This window comes from Seriola lalandi, unplaced genomic scaffold, assembly GCF_002814215.2.
Source record: "Seriola lalandi dorsalis isolate HSWRI2012SDOR001 ecotype SW California unplaced genomic scaffold, Sedor1 jcf7180002054352, whole genome shotgun sequence".
In the NCBI taxonomy this organism is placed as follows: Eukaryota; Metazoa; Chordata; class Actinopteri; order Carangiformes; family Carangidae; genus Seriola; species Seriola lalandi.
The window spans coordinates 178,726-198,167 of record NW_019524905.1 but is presented as its reverse complement, the minus strand read 5'-3'; the positions used below and the strand labels follow the sequence as shown (position 1 = coordinate 198,167).

The window sequence follows — 19,442 nt, the reverse complement described above, 5'->3', positions numbered from 1 at the left end:
CTCATTTGTAGTCAGGGCCTGCCATACGCCCACACCGTCTCTGCCGTTTGGAGACTCGCCCACATTTCCACTGTGATGGGGGGACACTCATAAAAAGAGAGGGCAAAAACAAAGGCAAGAAGAGCCACTCGCAGACATTAGGAGAGTTGGTCAGCTTACTAATTGCCAACCTGTGCCCTTGCCTTTGAATTTTAATGCTGTGTTTTGACACGTCTGCCCGAATCAATGGTCAGGGCATTTAGCACAGGGGTTAGCCAAGAGGGAAACAAAACATCCCTTTACACAATGGTCATTTAGCTAGGTCTCTGTTACTTGAAGGTAGATTAAAACTTATTAAGCTTTGTTCAAAACAAGCAGTAGATAATTGTTGCAAAACAAAAAACATTGTAAATACAGAAATAAGCTGTGGCTCTGTGTGCCTTTTAAGTTAAGGGTTTAAAACATTATATTCAGGTAAACTTATTATTAATGTATTAAGATGGTTAATAGGTTGAAACATAGACAGCATATACAAACGAAACCAAACATCCCATATCACAACTATGTTCCATGACCATACAGTCTTGCAATAGTTACCCATTTATTTCTCTGTATTGATTCTTCTCAACAGTGAATTTATCAGTGGAAATTGTCTAATCAAGAATCCTCTGATTAACTCCAAAACAAGTGTTCAAGCTCCACTACAGCCATCAGCTTTGGTGGAGTGAGCACTTGCTTTGAAACCCACACAAAAACCTGCAGTGTGTTAATATTGCATCACATGGAATTGTCCAATCACAAAAAAATCTTTACTTGAGAGTTAATTATCAATGGCTAATGCTTCATCCTCAACAAATACTTTGAAATAACAGTAAAAAAAAAAGATACTTGCTTTTTGCTGCATATTGAAAAACAATACAAGGAGAAATAGGGTGAAATTAAAGTTAAAGTGACAAAAATATTTTAAACAGCTCAAGATTGTAACCTACTGTGCATGTCTAGCATTTCACCTTACCAAATCCGTGCTGGACACTTAAATAAACCAGATACTACTCCTCTGCTCCTCTTTCAAGACCAAAACATCAAAGTTTAACAAGCAGCCTGTGGAAGAATGTCACTTTGACAGAATGCCAATGGTGATGCAACATGGAGCTAAACTTTGGTCCATTAAACATATTAATCATTCATTTGTTTCAACCTGACTTTAAAGGGAGCAAGTCAAAGTGGTTTACCCAAGTGAATTAAGTGAACATTATCACAAATGGTACTGATTAAGGCTCTGGTGTAGTTAGGAGAATCTGTCTTCCCACCACTATGCAAGTAGAATTTAAGGGTTAGCTCTTTATTGCACCTACCCTTGAGCCTCTGCCTCAGATTTCATCATACACTCTCTAACGATACCTGAGGGAAGCATATTTAGGACCTCTGAACGCAGCCAGAGAAGGACTTGACTCATCAAACGGTGTCAGGGCTCACAGTGAATGTCAGCATCCCAAGTTTTTCAGTCAGCATTGAAAGAGAGGCAGGGCATGAGAGAGGGCTGCAAGATTATGGCTTTGTGTATTCGTAGTGAGATGTCTTCATATGAATTGTGTTTGCACATGCATGTATATGATGAGTCACTGTTAGTACAGCGACAGTATCTACATGGTAAATTATCAGGGCAGCAGTATACTTTGTGGGTGAGGTAGCTGAAATCACAGGAAAGGCATTACGAACCACAGCCACAACTCTGGCTCTCCCTACCCTACTTGACTCGTTTTTTTTTTATAGTATTACCTCATACAACATCTGCACAATACAGTAATAATAACCATGCACATGTCGCACACGTACATACAGTATGCATTCATTGTCTTTACATTTTCCGCACAGTGCAATCAGTATATGTACCAGAACCACAAAGTATGACAAAATGCAATCATGCATTACTGTGGAATGTGTTGGATGTCATTTAAACCGCACCATTAGAGCAGTATCATCTTAAAACTGATCCATAGCTTGTGTAATGTGAGGGAAGGAAGCATCAAAGAAGGCAAGTGTTAATGCTAAATTCTGACATTCAGTAGGAACATTATGGCAAGTGATATATGATATAATATTAACTGCACTGCGCATTCTCCCCTACATAAAGTCTGCATATTAAAGTAAGTACAACCCCGGTGTGTTAGAAAAAAGAATTAGATGAGTAACACTAAATCCTGTTGTTACAAAGAAATTAACTGAACATGATTTGCCTAGTAGTACAGTGAAATGTTTTCAGTCTTTGTTTAAAAAGTATAAATACACGAACCAAAATAAGGCTTAACAGTAGATACAGTCTGTATGTGCATGGACAATTGAAAGATTTCATTTTAACTGTCATGGCCATGATGAAAGGTGTCCTACACAATGGAGACAGTTGGCTGGAATAAAAAGAACAGCTGCATTTTTTTTCCAAATTGAACCAGCTGTAATCCCTGTAAGTAAAGGATTATTCTTGCCACTAATTTAATTATTCAATTTACAGTCCCATAAATGAAATTAAAAGCAGCCTCAACACTGACATCATATTCGTCTATGTATTCAAAGTAGATACACTCAGCAAGTTGAATAATGGCCAACTGCTCCATTAGTTAGCTTCTAAATTGAAATAAAAAAAAATCTATGTAAACTGTGTATTAGGTTTCTGGAATGAAGAAAAATGCTTTTAACTCTCACTAGTCGAACGTTCAATACCTATATGTGATAATATAAAGACATGGTCATGACTACATTTAGTGTATAGAAACACATACTGCAGCACTTCCATGAGTGTAACCAGGGGAGTTTCATTGTTTAGTTATTCAGTTAGAAATGTTTACACCTCTGCACTGGCCACAGCAGGTGTTATGTTTTCAGGTTGTTCGTCCATAAATCCATCTGTCTGGACATCCATTTTATTGGACTCAAGGATGACCTGACCAGATTTTGATTGTCAAAGGTCAAGGTCAAGGTCACGGAGACCTCACAAAACATGGTTGTGGCCTTGTTAACACGATATCTCAGTAACGCCTCAGGGGAATCCCTTCAAATTTGACACAAATGTCCATTCGTCCGAGGATGGACTGATTACACTTTGATGGTGAAAGGTCAAGGTGATATCTGAATGTGATATCTCAAGACAGTTTTGACAGAGTTTCTTGAGATTTGGTCCAAACATTCACTCAGACTCAAAGATGAACTGATTAGATTTTGGTGGTCAGAGGTCTAAGTTGAAGGTCATGAGGACCTCATGTTCCTGTGAATGTGATATGTCAGGAACACTCAGAGGGAATTTCATTACATCTGGCACAAACTGACCTCACAAAACATATCTGAGGTCATATCTGTGGTTGCATTATGTAGTGGCAGCAATAAGGCGTCTTTTCGCTTTGAGTTTGTTGGATGAGTAGACTTTTTGACGTAATATGAGCCATGTAAGTGAAAAAGTTTTTGTTTTTGGCCATTTGATTTTATCACAGCCGCTTATGATTAACTTCAAACACAAAAAATAAAAAAATAATTGGCTATCACCCTAAATTAATTTTACTGGAGCTTTACACCTTTTTGTTTAAATGCTATGGTAATCATGCCATAGGATTGTCTAATATAGGTGTAATAATCTATTTTATGCAATGATATTTATTAATTATGACATTTATGTTTGCTCAGTGCGACAATGTTTTCTGTTACCACACAGTCAAAATTCTAAGTGAAACTGGAGTAATAATACATCCACTCCACAGAGAATCTTTGAAAGCCATGTTTTGTGGGTCCTTCAGTGAATGGAGCTAAACTAGAGTGAGAGAGATGGGTCACCTCGAGGCCTTCTCATTGGCAAAGCAGTGCATTCATCCCTGGCAGGCCTTTACAACGCCTCAGCTCTTCCACTTAGTGCTCGCCAGAGCTGACCCCCGGCTCTCGGACTGTGGTCGCCACAGGGCTGGGGCTGATGGGATCCTCATAGCTCTGGATCTGGGAGTGCTGCCAGTAGAAAATCTGCAATTGCTAGAGCTCATTTGGAGAAGAGACAAAGGCAGTTTTTGAGCTATGATTTTCAGCTCTTTGGCCAATAGTGTTGTACATAACGTCTCAAGGACAGTGCCATATATGGAGTGTGATATGCTAGTAGATGTGCAGTTGTGCCCCAAGATGCCATAGATTCCATTAAACCTCAGATGCTTTTGCTCAGAATGTTCTGGTTCAAGGTGGAATTGTGTTCTTTAAGAATTGACAATTTGGGCTTTTTACTTTATCAGGCAGTGTATATAGTCATCCATTCAACCTAAAGATTACTAGGTGACAGGTAGGAATTGAGACTGGAAGGAACTGAGAAGCCTTGAAATTTGATTTTGGATCCAAATATGATTTCTTTGCTTTCTCTGCTCTTCATGTCTTTGATATTATGCAGTTTTGCATATGTATTCCTTTTGTTTTTTCTAGATAAAACTCTTTCTCCATGTTGATATGCTGTTTTCCCAAACCTGAATCCCTTGCGTGTTTTTTTTCACTAATCTTCTTAATTAAATGAAAAAAACAGTCATAGTGTCCTTTAAAGTTAAAGTAAGCAATTTTAACCTAATAAACTTTTTGTCAAATTCAGTGAATATCTGCTCATTGTCCGCTAGCTGTCCATTCTGTGTGTGTGCTGAAAAAAAAGTTGTGTTGCGGCTTTATAAATAGGACATAAACAAAGTGGCTCGGACTGACAATTCCAGCCAATCAGCAGCAGGTGGCGTTCTGAAGCGTTCGGCAGTGGGAGCAAGAGATGGTATTTGCACATTGATACTGGGTACTGACCAAGAGTTTTGTATGGGATTGATTGGGACTGCTGGCAACAGAACCTTAAGGCTAGTGCGTGCAGGAATGTCTACCGGCAGCAGCGTGACGGCCTATACTAGTGATATTGTCAAGAAGGACTCGAGGCTGAGGAACAGCCAAAGAGGAGGAGGTCAGAAGAACAAAAATTGATAAAGAAGTGCCATAATCAGGCAAGAGCAAAGAGCTGTATTAACATCGAGGCTTTCCAATGGTGGACACTGCACAGTCAGACCAGGAAAGTAAGGAAAACCAACCCTGGATTTATCCACTGGGACCGGCACACCCCAAATTATAGAGACACAGAGAGGGCTGGTAAAGAGACTGACGGGGCCGGTAAAATCTTGGATGGATATTTTGACGAATCAGCAGCAGATTGAAGTGGTGGCCAACCACGATTTGTCCTGACTATGAGAGACCACAGAGAGTTCAAAGGCAAGTAGATGGATGCAGAAGTTGCTCTGTCTCTGCTTTTAAGGTGGGTAACATTAGTTTTGCCATTTCACAGAGCCAGTAGGTCTGTACTGTTTTATCCTGTAATGTTTTTGATAGATAACCACAACTAGTTCGTTAGCAAACAGGAACCAATGCCACATTTGTGTGCCCGGTAACATTAAATTGCTTGCTCACAGATGTTTGGCTTGCTTTCTAGTTTGCCAAGATGTGCTGTTGGTGTCATGTTTGCTGTAGTAGCAGGAGAGTGGAGTGAGTATCGCTGTTTGCAGCTGGTGTGCTGGGTATGGGAAACCGTCTCATCCTCTCTGCATGTTAGCTTTGCAACTATAGCAACAGGTTGCTGTCAATTGTTTGGGATGTATCATGGTATACGTCCGTACAATTTGCAAAGGATCTTGTAGCCCTGAAGACCCTACAGCACAAGTTCGCTAGCGCAGTGGATTTATTTGGTTGGGTACTATCCAACCACTGTTACCTTTCATGGTAGCTTATCTACAAACCTACGGTCCTCTCTTCTTTCCCCATAGTTTTGTAAAAACAATCTAAACAACTAACTCTTCCAAGTTTTTACTCAGTTGTGTTTTCTATATTTGTGTGCGGGTTGTTTGTTTGATGTATGAGAGAGTATCCCATTCCACGCCGTCTAACATGCTCTGGATTCCACCATTGTGTTGTTGCCTTGGCAATGCACATCCATGAATTTGGGTGGCAGAACTTCTGAGGGAACACTGAAGGGAGGGGTGTATCTGTTTTACTGTTGAGTTCAAATACCAAATCTCACTTCAACATTGTCTATTCCACCTTAAATATAAGTTGACAAGTTTTAGGTTGGGTGACCAAAATTCAGTGTCTGGGACAATGTCTAATGACAACTTTTAATTTGACATAGAATAGTGATAACGGCTGACGATGATATTTTGTTGTGTTGTTGATAAACGAAAATCCCACGAAATGTCTCATATCAATGCCATCTTGATGTATAAAATACAGACATTCTGGTCATGAGTAAAACCCATCGTCTTACAACATTGTTTTTTGACGTAAACCCAATTTTAATTATCAACAAAATTTTTACGTTTGTCTGACGTTAGTGTCGTTAGAGTCAAACATCTTTATGACGTTACATTGATGTAACGTCATAAAAAATTCAACCTAAAAATTGATTAAAAGTAAAATGGATTACATGAGATCAAATGTGATTAAACTTGATTTAAAAAGTATTACATGAGATTTAACTGTAAAAATATAAAAGTACAACTCAAAATATCATAGATTAACTACTGCCTGGGCAGAATTTGTTTGTTATACCCTGAATGTTATACTCCTCTGGAAAACACTTTATGAACATCAATCATGACAAAACAGGACAAAAAATGTTCACCTACAGTACACAAGACAAAGTGCATTGCATACAATTGCGTACAGCCACGTCTCAAACATTGTGCTATACAATATATCTACCTATGCATCTCACTGGGCTTTCCAATGAGACACACATGCACTTTTCGCTGTCTGAACAATATATTATTACTGTGTCTGTAGTGTTTCAGTGACATCCCCCCAATAGACTTCATAAAAAGATTCAAAAATGCAGCACTTCATATAGACTATCCACAGATGAGTTATATCTTGTCATCCTCAGCTTGCATACTCCACAATCCTCTCCTCTCATGCACATTCTCTCTTTATCTTTTTCCCCCCTCTTCTCCCAGACAGGTTGCATAAAGCACTATGTTTTTTTATTCCCACCCTTCCCCCAGTGTTCATAGGCCTTCTGTCTCAACTACGAATCTCTAATCACATTTCCCCAAACTTGTGTTGTAGATTCCTGACAGTTGAAGTTTTACACAAGTGTAGAGGAAGGTGAATTTGGGAAAAGCAACAGTGGCCTAGTTTTTATGACAAGACTGAATTTCAGTTTTCACCTATGGCAAAAGTAAAAGCAAATTTCAAGCTCAGACATTTAAAGCTTAGCACCTAAATCACAAAAGCCTTTTGCTGTGATGCACATTTTGCATCAAAGCAAATGCTGAGATAGAGACAGTGTTTTTCTCTCCCCGTTTGCCCTCATCTCCCTGACAGCTTGTGTTATGAAGAGCATGTCTCTCAAGTGTATGGTGGGGATGCAGTGTTACTTCACTGTAAGAAATGGTGGTTGCTCAGACCTTATCTAAAAATGTAGAAATTACCTATCAATAAATCATTCATTTTGAGACACTGCCGCTGGCAAAGGACTTGACCATTAGAAAATGACTGCATTGTTTCACATCACAAAGGTCGAAATGATTTTACATACAAGACAGGAGGAGGACACTGTTCTTCCAGAGCAAACAGAGCTAACATTTGCTAATAGTCTGATTTGAAAATGATACTGCTGCCAATTTTCTTTGTAAAGTGTTGCAATTGGTTAAGAATGCAGTGTGGCAGTGGTTGCCTATTTTCTAAGGTGTCTTATTTAAAGATAAAAAAAACTGGACAAGAGCTTTGACCAGTAACCATGAAGTTTTCATTTCAATTTAATATGGATGATGATTTCATTGGAGATCAAAACAAATTCACAAATTTTGCTGACTTGGGCCTTACTCTCTGTTGACTGGTGTCCTGTCCTCAAAATTGATTTAGTCCTCATAAAAGATTCAAATATGATAGTACTGAGCATCTTTTTTTTAGTTATTGAAACTTACTTTAACTTTTTTTTTTTTTTTAATATCTCACTTGATCATTCTCTGTTATACAGCCAGTCTTTAATCCTATATCTGCAGATAAAATACCACCTTACCACCAGCCTTAGTGGAAAGCAAAATCCATTCTGACTAGATGAACCCTGCTTCCCATGTTAAAGTGAAATCTAATCAAATAGTGAAAATTAAATGTTTCAATACAACTCCTCACATTATTGATGTTAAGTTAAAAATTTGTTCCATGTGGAAGGAAGAAATTTATATGCATTTCATGTTGAGCAGCCTCAAGAAATGGGTGAAATGAGAGGATAAATCTGATTATTTCCGTATTTCAGTAACTACCTGACAAATTGCACCATAGCCTGTGGACTGGAGATATGAGGGACTTTTGTCAATATTCCAGTACAGTATGTAAATTTAACATTTTGACATCCTTTTGACTTTGACTAAATGTCCGGCATTTTGCTTCAGAAATATTGAATAGTTTATCTATAGCTTCTAGGCATCCAACCATGGTGCCATTAGCCAAGTGTCAAACTGAAGTGGCACTTCACTGGAAATACAAAGCTCAATACAAGTGTTGTTGTTATGTCACGAATCTTCTTGCAGCCATTTGGGTGTAATTACACAGGTCAGATGGAACTGGGCTTTCATCCAAATATAAAATGTCAAAAATATAAAGGCAAGAATATACCATCCAAATATGTTTCCAGTGTTAGGTTACATGGAGTATTTCACTGTCTTGTGTGTAAGACCCTGGATGCTTCTACCAGATCTATTAGATAAATGTGTTAGGTAAACCATGTCTGTTCTTGTGACACAACTGCAGGTTGAGTGTAAAGTGTCCTAGACAATTCAGAGACCTGAAGCCAAATGTCTGTATTGGGCCAATTTCAGCTCATATCTCAGTAAATAGCTCAATAACTTTGACCTGGTCAAAGAGGCAGTGTGACCCAGTCTTTGAGCCATTTTGGTGACTCAGAGATTTTAAAAGATGTTTGAATTTTTCATCACACAATCTGCAGCAGTCCTCAGATAGTCTTTGAGAAGATACGTTTTAAGAAATAGAGATCAGATGTTTCTCAGATGATAAGAAACAGTAGGCCCCTATACATATATGTTAATTGTTAATTTTTATTTGGGCATTATAGTTGACTCGATGGTCTCTGCAGAGAGTTCTGTTTGCTGTATTGTTTTCATTGACTGCTTAAATGTATACACACACACAAACATTGCCTCAAGCTGCTTTTCTTTCTCAAGCCCCCGTTTGGCACAATCCATTGAAGAATACAGTAATTTTTTTAGTTTGAGTTTTTGTGAGAGAGTGATGTGTTGTGATTGTGACCCAGATTTTATGAAGATTGTTTTTATGTATGACCTGTCTGAGTCACATTTAGTATGCACAGCATAACAATATCATGGTAAGATACTGTTGGCCAAGCCATTAGTTTAATATGAGCTGGTTCTTAGTTAGTAATCTTACTTTCCTGACAGTCATGGTGTTTGTGCTCAGAAATGACTTAAGTCAGATCCAATGTGTCAGCAGGACCTGTCATAGTTCAGTCAACCAGTCGACTGGGTTTCTGTATCAGTTGTACATAACTTGTGAAGATCTCAAGCTTCTTAAGCTTCTACTTTGTCTCACTGTGTTCATTTGCAGACTAATTTTGTTTTGTTGGTCTGGAAGAACAGTGACACAGGTATCACAGTAATATTCGTAAATATCTGACTTGTAGATTTTAAGGAATTAATTATGCATTCTTCTGTGAAGGGAGTTTTTATTTGAATTTAATTTTATTAAAAGTTTTTTAAATTCAATTCAACTGATCCATTTATTTGAATTAACTGATTTGTTAAGAATGATGAACTAAGAAATGATAGTTGGCAACAATTTATTCATATATTTATATATATATAATACTTGTTCACTGAGGGCATACATTTATTCATTCAATCATTGCAAACCCAACAGAGTGCATTACAAAGGAAAGACCATCAACTGAGATAAATCTCCATGCATTAAAGCACAGCATTGAAAACCAGCCTCCATTCATACATGCACAACCTCAGGTTTGGGCTGGAAGCCAGAGAACAGATGTCCTGTGCAACAGCCTGAACACCAGTAAACCACCTTTAGCCTGAAACTCCACACTTTACATAGAGTGAGGGCGCAGAGTGAATGAAGAAGGAACTTTGACTCCTCTCTTTGTCCTCTCCCCTGGTATCTCTAAAAAATGGTTATTGTGCTTGGATGGTTTGTTACTCACAATTGCACAGGCCATTACAGATCAGAGGACAGCAGGAAGGACAGGTTGATCATCCTGGTTTTTGTTTTACAATTCAGAAAAGGCCTTTTCCTGCAGCTCTCCATTGGGAGTCTGATCCCTAGGTTTGTTGGCCCATTCCAGATATATTATCCCCTCCAATCAGGCCATCTTCTATTCAGCATTGCCTTCTGGTAGAATGTCACTTTGGTTGCTGAGTTGCCTCAGAGGAGATAAGAGGTCACTTTCCAGAACCTTGAAAATACCCATTTTTACAGGATGGGACTGAGGTCCAAAGAGACACAGGCTCTGCTGGACAATCTGGTCATCCATCCAATCAAACTACAGTAGTCACTGTAAAAATGTGGTGCATAGTGTTTTTGATTGTTGTTGATTTATTGTATATGGCTCATGTTTATGGCTGCTTTACTTGGACATGGAACAAAGTTCATTCACATAAATTTCTTAGTTACATCTTGTTTCATGCTGTAACATGTTTGGGAGGCTCAAGAGGTAGATCAGGTGCATGTGTGGTCGTACATGTGCGTGTGTGTGTGTGTGGGGGGGGGGTGTATATTCGATTATTGCGTATTATTGGCTGTATGCATAGAAAAAGCTGCATGAATGTATGAGTGAACGGGTCAATGTGACTAAAACTAGAAAGGCTTTATATATGCAGTCCATTTAACATTATGTTCTTCCTAGTGAACAAAACAATCTATCTGCTGAGCTTGCAACTTCTACCACCGTTAACAATAGAAAGCCTGAACTTCAGTCATTCAGAGTTTTCTTAAATAAAATCCAGACTTTTAAGATGTTTCTCTGTAACTCTTCCTGCTGCATGAATAATGTTGCTCTATGCTAAATAGTTTTGACTTCAGTTATCCCCTTCAGTTGATAGCCTGTTGGCTTTTCTGGTATTCGCAATTTCAAGTAAAGAAAGTGTGTGTGAATATGTTATTTTTCATGGAAACCTTCTACTGAAAGAATGTAATATTTTTGGGTAAATTTGATCACTTGTTGTTAATTTCCCATGACCAAACTAAATGCACAGCTGTCACTGCTCACAGTTTAGGGACGCTTCCATTGATAGTGTCACACCAACTCATATCTAGATGAGAAACAGATGGTTGTTATGGCCCCCTCTTCCTGGGGGTTACTTCCCCATAAGTAGTTGCCACTTGAGCTGCACTCACACATATGTTCATTATCTCCAAGCACTCAATTGCTTCTCCACTACGTGGCCCCTGGCATCCGTGCTACCCACTCCTCTTTGCCAGCGGCAAAAGCACATGTGCATGAAGTGATTTCCTCTTTTGGACTCCCATATTCACCGAACAATAATGTACATCATTATTGTATGCCATTATTAATAACGGCTTGGAAATTAGCTGTGAAGTTGAAAATGTAAACTAACCAGTTGTAAGTGAGTGTCAATATGATCGAGCAAAGGAGGAGGAAGGAGGAGTCTATGATAAAAAAAAAAAACGAATTACAAGAATCTACGGGTCCAGGGTGTTGCACAAACTAATCTGTTTAACTATCTTGTCTTCTATTCCTAGAATATGCAAACCAGATAAACTGATTTCAGTCTCTGTCTGGTGCTTCCAGCTATGAAAATGGATACAATGCAGACAGACCTTAGCATAAAGATTTGACAAAAGAATTACAGAAATGAAAGAAACTGATCCACTGCAAAACAAGCAGGGGATTTATGTTTGAAAGAAGACAATTGCAAGATTGCAAATTTAGGGAAAATATCAGAGACGCCTCACTGTGCATAAATTATTTCTTCTCCTGCAAAGGACTCTTGTAAAAGATCTTGCAGATGCCTTACACTAGGTTGTGCCTGGATAAACAAGTCTTGGTTTTTAAATAGATGCAAGCCTTTCCCCAAGCTGATGTTCTCGCAAACACTGATTTAGGTTTTTCACTGTGAGCTTCATCCTTGAGGAAACTAATTCTATAGTTCTGCAAATCTGTGCACATTTGCTCAGTTTCCTTCCAACTTACTTTGAACAAAGTGAGGGGATCAAAGAGTGATCTCATCTGATATTCCAGTATCTGAGCTTATTATAGTAGATACAAGTGAGATAGACACCAGCCATCCTTGTACTAGGATGTCATTCATTTCTGTGCCAGATTAGATCTGTACAAATGCATCAAAGTGATAAGTGTCAACTAATTATTCTTTGAGCATGAAGTAGTTCTTCTTTCAGCATGCTGATGACATGTCCCAGTTAAATGGAATGACACAGTCTCTAACAGAAAGGGAATAGATATCATTTGGTTACGACATTCGCTGCCAGTCAAACTCATTCATTATGGGAGGATGGGCGGTAGAATGCGTGTGGGGTGGTCCTGTAAATTTAATATCTTTCCTTATTTTCAGCACACTATTCTCTTTCTTGTATAGCTTGGAAAATTACTTTTGATGTCAGATAAGGATATGCCTCATATAGATTCGTAAAAATAGTTTAAAGTTCTGGCTTCAGAAGCCAGAATTCATGGCTAGAGAATATTGCTACACAGTCCTTAACATCTATTCAATTCCAGCAGTATCAGTGCTGCTCTGTCCTTAGTACTAATTAGCAAATGTTACTATGCTCACCCACTAATTTTATATAACAACCATGGTAAACATAGCATGCTATATAATCATAATCAGGCACCTGCATGGCAAAGTGAAAAAGTTAAAATGGCAAAATGACTCTCTCCTAAAGACACATGTGAAGTGATGTGTAGTTGCAATGGTCAGCATGATATCAAATCATATGCAGATAGTTCCAGTTTTATTTATGTCTGCCACAGCCTCAATTACATGGCATAAATGGTATTTGGTATGTAGTCCTCAAAGCATTAAAGAATTATAAATAAATAAAGTGAAACAGCAGCTTGTCTTCTCAGAAACAATGTTCCAGTTACTCCAGAGACCTCACTATGGACAGTTTTCATCAAGAACTATGATGGTCGTGCTTTGGTATGAAATAGTTCTCACATACTTTTCTAGACAAGTACGTGAGGACTATTGGGAGCCTTTCTGCTGAAAATGATGATACCAACAGAAAGAATGTTTCTCTCAAGGGTCTCTTGTTGCCTCTCAAGCCATGTAGACAAAGTGACACACTGTACAAACACACAAGAGACGAGTGTGGCTGGGACATAAACTCGAGGAGTACATTCTGTTTAAATATTTCACGGGCATAAAATCTGAGAGGCGACTTGAGATTATGAAACACGGTTTCTGAGCTGCTAGTGTTCACAAAATCAAAGCAAAGTTCAGACAACTCATCCTCGCAGAGGATTTGTGACTTTAATGAGCTCTCCAAAGCCCAAATAAACCAGCAGTCACTCCTCTTTATTAGCTATTATTTTCCCTAATGCACAGTCTGGCCATTCAGAGGTTATATTGTAGGTTGTATGAACAATGTGAAAATGCAGAGAAAGACCTAAAAGACGTTGCTTTTTTTTGTCTTTGTGCTTCCATAAAGTTGAAAGTTTGAAAGTCATAATGTTAGTAGTGTCAGTGTCAGTGAGCATTATAGCATCTGTCTATATGATATGACTGAATAGAAATGCCTCTCAGTGTTGTTTGAACATGTATAAAGTTTGTATGAAGTTTGTTGCACTTGTTTATTTTTCTTTCTTTTTTGTTTAACTTAAAGCATAAGTATGATGTTGGTTTCTGTTTCAACATGCTCTGAGGCTATTGAGGTTGTTCATTATACAACGTTCTGTAGAGACCTGGTGTAGGCAATTAGGATGGATGGTCTTTCAGTTTTTGGTTGTGTGGTTGAAGAATTGGCAGGCTGTGTGTTTACTTCCAAGCTCTCACACGCCTTGGTTCTGTAAGACAGATGTGACCTTTTTTCTATCAAGCCCAGATGTTTATGCAAAGAAAACAACAAAAAAAAACAGGTAAGTGATAATAACTGCAGCTGAGCAATTCTGCCATGTCACTATGACAGGCTGCCAAAACACCTGCCCATGCACATACTGTACATAAACTGATGGCACTTTGTCTATAAGCAAACTGACATGGCCATATAGTCCAAACAGGATTTATGCATACTGCTGTTGAATAAACATTTAAATTTCAAAAGTTTTACCATGGGCATTTTTCTCCAAATTATTTTCTGCAGTTTGAGTTTGCGTTTGAGCAGCTTTTTTAATGAGCACTTTAAATCAACAATTGGAGACAGGGTCCTAATACATAATAGCTCCTCTGTGATAAATAGTGCATAAAATATCCAACTGCTCATCAGTGCTCCTTTATAAGAATGATCTTCAATCTGCACTGAGCACTCTGTAGCTCCACTTTGACATGATAGGAAATGCCATGGTCTGACTACCTGAAAGCAGCAGAAACAGCATTTAGATTTGAAGCAATGCATGCTGTGTCGCTGTGGCACATTTTCAAGCACAAGGCTGATAATGGAACACAGGCTTTATGAGAAGAGACTAGATTTAGTTTCAGAGAGAAACCAGATGGAAGGAAGCACAGAATGAAGTGATGCAATTGGGTGACATGCTGTAGCTTTGATGGTTCTGCTCCTCTAACATTGTGGCTATACTGAGTGATATGCCGTGCAGTTTTTAATATGTGTATGATGTGTATGATATGTATCATTCACTGCATACGCGCATATAAAGTGCATCTAATTGCGTGGGACGCACTAACATCGGCATTAAAATAACTGCGGTAATACATGAATAAATGATGTTCATGTATTTTATGGATCCCTATGACAACTGTCATACTGAACAGTAGCAGATCTGGATCAGTCATGCATGCTCTTTCTCCGTGGAGAAATCAGGGAGCGGAATTGTCAGCCCAGGTCAATGAGAGAGCTCACTGATTTTTTTCAAATGAAAAAGTGAGACATCAGTGAGGGATAAATAATAATAGCCAGTGAACATAACGGAATGAAGCACAGGACAGAAGTGTATATTATAGAAATCTTCTCACAACTGAAAGAAAAGGTATTGCAGCATTACATAAAAAAATTCTATTACAAAAGCTGTACAACAAACACCTCCATCTTTATCATCCATGGAAGCACCTCACACAAAAGTATAACAGGAGACAAAGCGATAGAACAGGCACCACCATACAAAAGCTGATTGACTCCATGCTTCAGAACAGGAACACAGTGTATTAGGCTGTCATGGTAGCATTCGTCAAGATTGGCAACCTGTTTGTAATAATGATAATAAAATACTTGCCATTAGACTTTGACACAGCATTTATTGAAATAATCCAGGAAATACAGTCCTTTACAAAACTTTTAGGCACTTGATTTTTATCCATCACACATTACCGTCTTTACCAAAGAACTATATTCAGTGACAAGAAGCCCCCACAGAATCCCAGAGTCTGTCTGGGATCACATGGAGTAACAGAAGACACTGAGACAGATTAAATCCGCAGAAAAACTGTGGCAAGTTCTTCAAGATGCTTGGAACAACCTTCCTGCCAAGTATAAATCAGAAAAGCAGTCATGGCATTAGTTTTTGAAAGCATTCCCGCTTTACTTGTAGTGTATATTCACACTGAAAAAAACAGGAAAATGCTGGTCTAGAAGATATGTAGTTATTCTGCCCTATTAGATAAAGCACAAAGTCAACTCATGTCTTTGTGTAAGTTTAATTCAGCATCTGCAGTCAAGTGCATGAGATGCGTGAATGAGTGGAGAGCACAAGAGGTGTCAATGTTTTATACCTTCTTGTGAGTCATACATATCTGAACTGAGGATTACTCATTGGCTTGTCTTGTGGTACAAAAACAGCGTCTTGGAGGATAACAGAGCAATTCAGGCATCTTGTTATGTCCTTGGACATTGAGTAAGGCACTGACAGCTTACCATTTGCATAGGCATACATATACAAAAGAGTGAAATGTAGGGTGTCTTCACATTTTCTGCTTCGTCACTGTGACAAAGCACATGGTGAATCTGGGCGATATGGTCTGGATATTTTCATTACAGAACCTCTAGGCATTTATATACTATATGTTTTCTTAAGCTAAGATGAGCCTTAGAGTTTAATGTTGTATTTTTGTAACATCCAGCTACACTTCCTGTATAGGCAGGAAATGGAGGATAGTGAAATCACATGATCCTGCTGGAGGTTGTATCTTTATGGCAGACGTTCTGGATTATGTTTTGATATCATCCCTGTTGTTTTCTTACCAGAAGCAAAGCAACGAAAAAAAATCCCATTGGTGCATGTAAAGCTATTAAGGTAAACGATTAAATAAATTAGATGGGGGGCACACAGGAGCATGACATGTGTTTCAGACAAAACCCTCAGCCTCTCACTCCCTGCCTGCTGTGAGTCACACAGTTTAAGTGTTTGTTTTCCAGTAGTTAAACAGTCTGAGTAGACCCTCGACTTCCCTATAGTCCAGTCTTTTCCCTTGACATAAACAGAAAAGAACTCACTGCCTCATTGTCATTTCCAATCATAGCACATTTCCTGAGTCATCCCTCAGCTTGGTTACATAGGAACTATTCAAATTTCTGAGCAAAGAAAGATCATTATACTTTTGTGTTTCTTTGATGTCGATTGCGCAACAAAACCAAACATGAGATATAAATGACACATGAAAGATAATCCCAGACAGATGACGAAAGCAAGACTTAAAGGCCATCTAATGTCTGAATTTAGAGTTAGCCATGAATACAAACCAGAGTCAGCTAATATCTAGCTCCTTGTTTCTGTGGTGCAATCATAGGTTTTATGTTTGAAAGTAGTGTATTGATGATTGCATTTGAATCACAGAACAGTAATTTACTGTTTTAATCATATCAGCGAGTAAGCTGTATTTTTTTGTGGTTTCCATCTTTGCTTGGGTGGATGGAAACATCATTTCGAAATGGGTTAACTTTCTTATTTAGTGTACAGCAATAATATTTTTTTACAAGCAAGAAATAAGATTCTTTGAAGATTATGGCAGAAAAGGTCTTAAATGACCTGCCGAGCTTTTGGGTTCTCTTCTGATGAAACCAGTGGCTTATTTCTGTGTATTTCTTTCCAATGTGTTCATCAGTAGAAAAGCCTATAAACGCATTGAGTTTCACACTGGTTTTAGGAAGAACCATGCTGTTTATCGTTCCCATGTGGCCCTTAAATAAGCCCTCCCTCCTTCCCTGCTGTATTGTATCCTCAGTATCCCATTGCCCTCTTCACCACAATTATGCACCTCCACTATGTAGGTACACTCACAGACCTCCCCCTGCAATTGTGTTAACCCTCCATTACCTATCATCCCTGGGGGCCTATTTTAGTGAAGATGAAAGCATGGCACCTCCTTTGATAGCACAATTTATTACATGAATTCCCCCTGATAACTACAGGGAAAGGTGTGGAGGAAAACAACAATGCATTCGCCTTGTTAAATCATGAACATATCACCTACTGCCAATGCGGATTTCAATTTTCTCTGTGTTCATGAACCGCTGTTAGCTGATAACTTCTCCTAGGAAACAGCTGGTTTTACTTGCTCTATCAAATGGCAGATGAAACAAAAAAATAAAGTAGGTATAGAAAATAATTTATGAAGAGAAGAATACGTGATGTGAACCGACAGGTTCCGATGAAACCAAATAAATCTTTAAAGCATGTTTGGTTTGTGAAAGAGGATTTTGCCAAGTATTCTGGTCTTTGTACTTGATATTGTATTGTGTTGTCTATTTCACTGGATTTAAAAATAGCCTGTTAACAATGTAGGATTTATTGTAATGGATTATATGAAAGTGAACAGGGTGTAGAGCACACATCCAAAAAATCACAGGTGCTGTATCAAAAATTAAACTAAAGGCAAGAATCAGGCGAGAGATCTGCACACTCTGCGAATAGCTCCCAGCAATTTCAAGAAAGCTACCAGAGATCTTCTTCAGGCACTGTCAAATCACCGTCACAAAGCAGAACTGGCCATAGACACAAACACATTCATCACTAAGGGATTTGTAATCCGCATGATTAAGAGTTAAAATATTCTCAGGCTGGACCAGTCAGAGCAGAACACAGTCTGATGCCACCATTGAGAGCAAAAACAACTTGAACCATAATGATCAACATCATACAAGCACATATGAAATATAACCCTTCAAAAGTCAAGCCAAAAATAAATCAAGAGCCACATCATCCAAGGAATTACTATAAAAACTACTACATAGAAACATACATATAAAAAATAGAAAACAGTAATATATTATGTGTCCCAACATTTTTTTGGAATGCAGGCAAGTTCAGTCGAGCCAGATTTTAGATTGATACCTGTGTTAAGCGTTCCCCCCTTGTGTTCTTCTCCCTCTCCTCAGTGGCTCCTGATCTGTAGTGAGTGAATGGCCCTGCCTACCACAGCCTATATAACGGAGGCTGGAGGAGAGGGGGATCTCTCTCTCACACAAAGCAGCCCTTCAACTACTTGCTTTTCTATAGTGTTCTGAGGATGAAGGTCCAGTTTTCAGTTTTCATTTGTTAGTTTAGTTATTCTTTATTCTGGGTTAGTTTAGTGGGGGATACTCAGGGTCCTATAGCCAATCGCATGGCTGGCCCAGACTCCCTCCATCCTTTTGTTCTCTTTGGCCAGCTTCCAGATTCTCTTGGTTTTGGTTTGGTTTGTAAATAAAATAATTTTTGTTTAACTGAACCTCAGGTATGGCATCCTGTGTATGTTGCTGGTCACAAGGAAGAGCCAAAAAGAAATACAAGCAAAAAAAAAAGGGAGGTTGCATCAACAGATATTTTTGGCAGATACAATCATATTCATAAAGTTAGATGTAAAAGTGAAACAGCATCTGTTGACCATACCTAGAAGAAATAATTAGTTTTTGAATCATAACCTCTTACAGAAAAGGTTTAAGATAAAAATCTAAATACAAGCCCTTAGGTGATAGGGTGTTAGGGGTAGATATATAGAATGCCTCTCTTCTCAAAAGGATGTGATTGGTATCACTTCCCCCTTCTGGGGGGGGGTTCATATGCTCGACCCCTTTGTATATCTCAGAGTAGAAGGGTCATGCTTGAATAAGTTGAAATGCAATGCCACAGGGTTCTCCGTCTCCGTATTTGTGCTACTTCTCTGTTCTTAAACACAGGTCTTGAGACTGTGTGTTGTTTTTCTTATGCAAGCCCAGCCACAGGGACATTTGATCATGCAAATGACTTTCGTGTTACAGGTAATGATACCCTTGATATTAATTTTTTTTTTTACCAGAATACACATGAGTAATTGAGT

The 19,442-nt window shown here is 38.5% G+C and overlaps 1 protein-coding gene across 2 annotated transcripts in view; it reads left to right on the top strand.

Moving 5' to 3' along the window:
• Positions 1–19,442, top strand: part of alk (ALK receptor tyrosine kinase) — a 328,414-nt gene that overhangs the window by 203,413 nt on the left and 105,559 nt on the right. The window lies entirely within an intron of this gene.